At 31.2% G+C, this 6,802-nt stretch overlaps 1 long non-coding RNA gene across 1 annotated transcript; it reads right to left on the bottom strand.

Annotated features, from left to right (window-relative positions):
• Nucleotides 1-267: 267 nt before the first annotated feature.
• On the bottom strand, nucleotides 268-3,997 carry LOC111642504. Its single transcript, XR_002759560.1, has 4 exons — nucleotides 3,793-3,997; nucleotides 3,537-3,684; nucleotides 2,976-3,073; nucleotides 268-467 (listed from the first exon to the last, which is right to left on the bottom strand). It is a non-coding gene; the product is annotated as an uncharacterized LOC111642504 (long non-coding RNA).
• Between the last annotated feature and the right edge of the window lie 2,805 nt (nucleotides 3,998-6,802).

Below are 6,802 nucleotides of genomic sequence, written 5' to 3' on the forward strand. Positions count from 1 at the left end.
TATAAATATAAAATCATAAACTATCACCATATCAACATTTAACAAACCACTTTCAGTTTTCAAATCTGTTTAATGTTTTATTACGATAATTCAAGCATTACTGGATACAAGATACTAGCTAATGTATAAACTGAAAGATTTAAAACAGTTTTTATTAATGAATGTATATGTACTACATATATAAATTTTCTTAAAACATAACAAGTCAAGATTTCAAAAACTTGCAATTATCATTATATAATAATCACTAATACTAGTCATTCTGGCTAATTATTTTTTTTTTATTTTTGGACACTTTCATTCATGATCATCTTTCTCTAGACATTTAATTTAATCTACTTTAAGTAATAAACATTGTCAAACATTTTAATAAGTATTTTATTTTACTTACATATATACAGTAAGACCACGCTTAACGCTGCTGCTTTGCTTAACGTTGATTCAATATAACGTGGTCTGCTCAAAGCCTTAAAAAAAAAATTAAAGCTGATTTAAATTATTGCAGCATTTTATTGATTCATATACTGTATAATACAATTATTTACGAACATGAACCAATCAGCAAAATGTGGCAAAAAGGTGTACTTTCTTTTAATCTATGTATGTTTGATGCAATTTTCGAAAAATATAACATCATAGATGCCACAGGCAATATCAGCTTTGCTTGGCAAGAATTAACTGATAAATGCACAAATGAAGTGTGGAAGAAGTTATGGCTGAAGGTATCCAAGAATTCTCCATGAGAAAAGCCTATCACTGTATCGATTAGGTTGACAAAATTGTCAACGTAATCGATACAGCAGGACTAGATGTCGAGCAGGATATTGAGGAGTTACACAGGTTTCTGGTGAGAGTCTTACAAATAATGACCTTCAAGAACTGGCAGAACAAGGAATTCATGAAGAACTGGAAAATAGAGATTCTAAAAATGAAGAACCCAAAAAATTTCTCTACAGATTTCCTTAGTAAAAGTTTGGTAACAATAACTGAAATCATTGATCAAGTTGTAGCAAATGATCTAGATTTTGAAAGGAGTGCAAAAGCAAAACAAGGCATTTTGGATGCAATCTTCTGCTACAGACATTTGCTTAAGGAATGAAAAAAGCTACAAATGAAACTTCATGGATTTTTCTGAAATTCTTGTTTTTTTTTTTTTTGGCAGTAAAGTCAGGATCTTTATCACAAAAAATGAACTTTACATTTTTGTGTGTATATGTTTGTGTTACTTAACATATTTTTATATTAATTAGTATAAGTATAAACTGCAAATGACAATTCAAACAGTATACTTTCTGCAAGAAAAAAATTGCTTCATTTTTTTAACTAAAAAATCTTATTAAAAGCATAATTTAACAACTTGCTAATAAGAAAGATAAATATAAAACATAACAGGGAAGGAATTTCTTTGATTTCATGAACTATTAAGATGTAATGAAACAGATGGTAGGTAGTTTGTTCATAATTACATCTGTTAATACTTGTAAGCAACTTTACTAATACAATCCAAGATTATGTTTTCGTTTTATCCGTATGGTGTTTGTTTTCATAACAATAAAATTAATAAGAATCAAAAATAACATTAATAGTGTGCCAAATACGACTCCCACACATATTTAACACACTGCTGCTTCATATTGTCAAGGCCAGTCATATCTAGATGACAACTGTTGTCCTTTGTGTCCTTGTCACAGATAATTTTTTTTATTTACTATAATAAAATAAAAACATACATTAATATATTTTTGTAGATAATCATATAAGATTAAACATGTTTTAAGGAACAATAAGAATGATTAAAATGTCTTAGTACACCAATGTTAGTAGTCACAGTCACAGAAGGCAGGACTGAAAATTACATTGTATAACATAAAAACTATTCATGTTGGAGTAAATTTGATTACATACTCTGAAAATCATGTCTTAAAGCATATTCTGTTTGCACCAGATCTAACTTTTGCAGTTTGGAAGAGGCGAGCTGCTTTATAACAATAAAATAACTTCTATTTTGTTACAATNTTTTTTTTTTTTTTTTTTTTTGGCAGTAAAGTCAGGATCTTTATCACAAAAAATGAACTTTACATTTTTGTGTGTATATGTTTGTGTTACTTAACATATTTTTATATTAATTTATATAAATAATATAACTTAAAATTAAAGTAAAATTTGTTTATTTTTGGTCATGTGTTTTCCTATCCCTATTCACTCTATGTTAAAATGACCTCATTTAATGATGTTTCGTTTAGTGCTTTGTTCCTAGTAATGTATCCCATGTTAAGCAGGTCTTACTGTATATATATATATATTACTTTTAATATATATTTTATTATTTTACTGATAGATGTCCTTGGCCTAATTGTATCATTCCTTCACATAGAATTTTACCTTATTTAACAATGCTTTATGTAGTTAGTTCTGCATCAATTCTTATAGGATTACATTTGTCAAAAATAGGATCAAATTTGGAATTTAGAACTTACATATTCTAAACAAAAATTTGGAAGAGATCTATTCAAACTTTCATTTGTAAAATTACATAAATCTTGTTTAAACTTAATATTGTTTTCGTTTTCCTTCAAATTATTGCAGTAGTCTTGATTATCAGAAGCAAGATGTCACATATGTTTGATAAAGTATTAAATAAACTGAACTATTTGGAAGTATTGCTCCCTAATCAAGCACTAATTTTAACTTAGACCTGTTTGTTGAACATAAGTTATGGAATGTATGATGAGGATGGAAAATTAGTAAAATAAATAACATTATATAATTTATGGAATCTCCCTTGTTTGCAATGCATTAACTAAAAGATGATAGCAAAAGATAAAAATACTCAAACATTTTTTTCTTTGAAAAAATTCACTATAGTACACAAAGCATAAGTTCAAAAATACAGATAAAATTTCTATATAATTTTTTATCTTGATATTGAATTAACAGAAAAAAAATTAAAATTAAAATTAAATTCAAACACATACCTTATGTATACGGCAGGTTGAAAGTCAAAAATAAAAACATAATTAGTATCAACAACTAATTTCAGAGTACAGTCGGCTCCAAAACGCTGACCATCTACCTAAAAAAAAAAAACAAACAAAAATTTAAATACCATTAAAATATATTAAGGAAGTTAAATTTTTTAATAGCTTGTTGTTATAAATTTTATTTAATCTTAAAAAAAATCAAATTTTCAAATAAATAAATTTTTAAAATTAAGTTTACATATTTAACAATAAAACCATTCATTAAATTTAATTTATATTACAATAATTAAGAAAATTAATTTAAAAATCACCAAAACATTTAAAAAATGTTTCATCATTTAATGACATTAGAAGTTTCTTAATTACTTTAACTTTCAAATTCACGAATATTCATTTTTATTTAATTAATATAAAAGTTCATAAAATAATTACACCTAATATATATTATACATATAATATTAGGATTTAGACTTTATTAATTGTTTTAATACAGTATACATTAATTATTGATTTTACAGTACATTTAAAGTACGTTTAAATTTATTTTACACCTACTTTATAATATACGCTTTCATTTCCTTCAGTTTTTATCGACACGTTAGCTTTCAATTGAATAATATCCATATTGTCAGCTTTCCCTCATGGAAATAACGCCCACATCTTCAACTTGTAACCGATAATGCCTTAAAAGAGCCTCCGAACTCTGAAAGATTAAAAAAATAAAATAAAACAAACACTCGAGATCCGTGATTATTCCCTCGAAGTTTAAGCACTATCGTCATTTCTTTTTTGCATTAAACTTGCCATTTACCGGTAAGCTTATATCGCCGGGTAAATCGTAGATACTTGACAGCCAGTGCCTTCCCGGGAAAAAGTGGTACACCCGCACTTTTATAGCAAACTTTGAAGTTTAGCATCTCCCCCTGACGTCAATACAAATCGAAAGTCTCTCGCTCTCTCTTTCTCTCTTTCTTTTAATTTTGTTTATTTTTAATAAATTTGGTTTTATAGTTTAAATTAATTTAAATTATTTTTATAATTAATTATTTAGAAATACTGTTATAAATAATTAATTATTTGTGTCTTTAATTTTTTCGATTGTTAGATGCGAACGTAATATCCTATGTATTTATTTTACGTTCGTTATTACGAACGTAAAATAAACACAAAGGAATAAATTCTCTATTTGATAAGCATTAAAAAAAAGGAGAAACGTTTCTTTGACGAGTTAAGGAGCCATCCATTAATTACGTGTGCATTTCTGAGCCACTTTTGAACGCACCTCCCTCCCTCCCTGCTGTGTACAGTACAATGTACTTTTGGTAAATCACCTTTCCCTTTAATTACGTATATAGTAGGCGCCTTAACACTGAAGAAATGACAGAAAATATTTGCAAAACTTTTTTAACTGATAGTTTATTCAAATGACATGTAAAAGGCATAGGAACAAATTCATACGTCACAGTGGCATGCCGTGACATTTTGATGATAGGGAAACTGTGTTTCTGTAATAAGCCGACTTCCAGGGGCAATCAGTTAATTGCGCGTCATTGATGGTCTAGGGTCCATTCGCATTCGTTTGTTCGATAAGCCAATAAACACCGTAGACTTCCCTAAATGTATTTTTAATAGATTATCTGACGTACTTAATCTAATACATAAACAAGTTCAATATAATTACCTCTGTTATTAGATTCAATAGATTCCCTATGCCTAATAGATTCACGCAATGGGGCGAGGGCAGCCAAATAGCTAGTAGGCAGGCGGCTAACAGCCCAGAACCGGTGCAGGTGGCCGGATGGCCGAACGGTCAAGGTGGCAGCCTACCGCTCTGGGGGACCCGGGTTCGAATCCGAACGGATCTAAAAATCCCCAGGAATTTTTCGGGGAGTGGTCCATTCGGATATGTTGGACCCCGTCCCTCACCACCCGGCAGCCCCATTGTGGGCCTGGCCGAACCCATAATGGGCCTGCTATAAGAGGCCCTCTTAGTGCCCACAGGGCGGAAAGAGTTCCAAAAAAAAAACCCAGAACCGGTCCTGGATAGAATTATTGAAGCATTAAACGATATTTTGGTGTGTAGCTTCCATCAGCTAAACTGCGAGGTTGGTGTTATGTAAAGCGCATGCATAAATTCCTTTAATCTGGCTGCTTTACACCATTCAAATACTTTCGCCGTGGAAGCTATCCCGTATTCGACAATATGGCGCTTTCATATTAAATATGCATATACAAATTTATATTCGAATATACAATAGCGATCTTATCGTTTTTTTCACACGAAATTTGTAATAAGATACATAAAATTAATATTTTATTATAACCGCATTAAGTAATTCAAAGTACGTTAAAATATGAAAATTATCGCACAATATGTACAGTATTTATATTTTAGAAAATACAAGGGAAGCAGCGCTTCCACCGCTTCCAAGGACGGCATGCCACTGATACGCCACTGATAACACTTAAAAAGTCTATATAGACAATGCCTTGAGCTTCTTTCCCCCATAATGTACAGTACAATGATGCACTTTTAGCAGTTCTTCTCTCTCCTTAAACAATGGCGGATTTACCAGGAAGCAAAACAAATAACTGCTTGAGAGCCCGTGCTGAGAAGGGCTCCATTAGTCACTCCCCCTTTATTTATTTTTTCAATTTTCTCATTGAGTTATGAAGACAACATAGACCAAATTTTTTTCGTAAATAAAAAACAAACTTTATTTTATGTTTGAAATTTAAATTGAAAATCAAGTATGCGTTAGAATCAGTGCCGGCCCGAAGCAAGTTTTAGGATGGACCGAGATCCTATTATGGCGCCCCCCTTGGTTGCCCCTAATTTATATCCTTTAATTTTCTTTACCACTGAGGCGCCCCCTAGGACTTAGCGCCTGGAGCGGCTGCTCCGTTCGCCCTAGGGTAGGGCCGGCTCTGATTAGAATTATCGAAATCCCTTGAAACATTGATATATTAATGATTAGGATGATCTACCAGTTTTTTTTAGTTGCAAGGGGCTCTAAAAATTTTAAATTTCTTAGAGCCCTTTCGAAGATAAATCGGCACTGCCCTTAAACTGTACAAGTAATGAATGGACTGCTGTAAATCTGTAGACATCGAGTGGGAGAAAGAATTGAGGAACACCATTGTATAATAAACTAGCAAACCCCGCCACGCGTTGTTGTGGCTCAAAATGTAGCTATTATAAATTTATAACACTTCCCCGTGGGGGGGAATTTTTCGAAAAATTTCTTCTTAGTGTACATTCTGTTGACGTACCCTATTAAAATGCAAAAAACTGCGTCTAAAATAGTATAAATAGAAGCAGAGTTCTTTACGGTAAGCCTTAATACTAACCATCTCCCTTCAGTGGGGCCGCGTTTCTTTATGCAGCGCTCGAGAAGCGCTTTACAGCGAACCCTCTGAAACCCGTTTCTAAATGCAGCGCTGCAATGTAGCGAACCGTTTCTAAACGTTTGCTGCAAGAGGTCGCTGCAGCGAAGATAAAGCAGCTTTTACGTCCGCTACACGTGTAAAGCAAAATGGACGCTTGTGTGTATAATACGATATTATGCTGTAAAAATAAAAAAGTCGAAGTGACTGTTGATAAAAATATTATGGAAAGATTAAGAAGGATTAAATTTTATGAAATGACTCTGAAAGTTATCTAAAGAATAAGAAAATACTATATTTTAAATATAATTATATATCTTTTATCTCTTTACTTTGTTCACATTTATGGAAAGATAAATGCTCGATTCTTTATATCTCTTTATTTAAATATTGTAGTTCTTTAACTAAAGCACTATTTTCGGCTGTAACTGGAA

Source organism: Centruroides sculpturatus, unplaced genomic scaffold (genome assembly GCF_000671375.1).
Source record: "Centruroides sculpturatus isolate CEXI.00-Female unplaced genomic scaffold, Cexi_2.0 scaffold1650, whole genome shotgun sequence".
NCBI classification, from domain to species: domain Eukaryota; kingdom Metazoa; phylum Arthropoda; class Arachnida; order Scorpiones; family Buthidae; genus Centruroides; species Centruroides sculpturatus.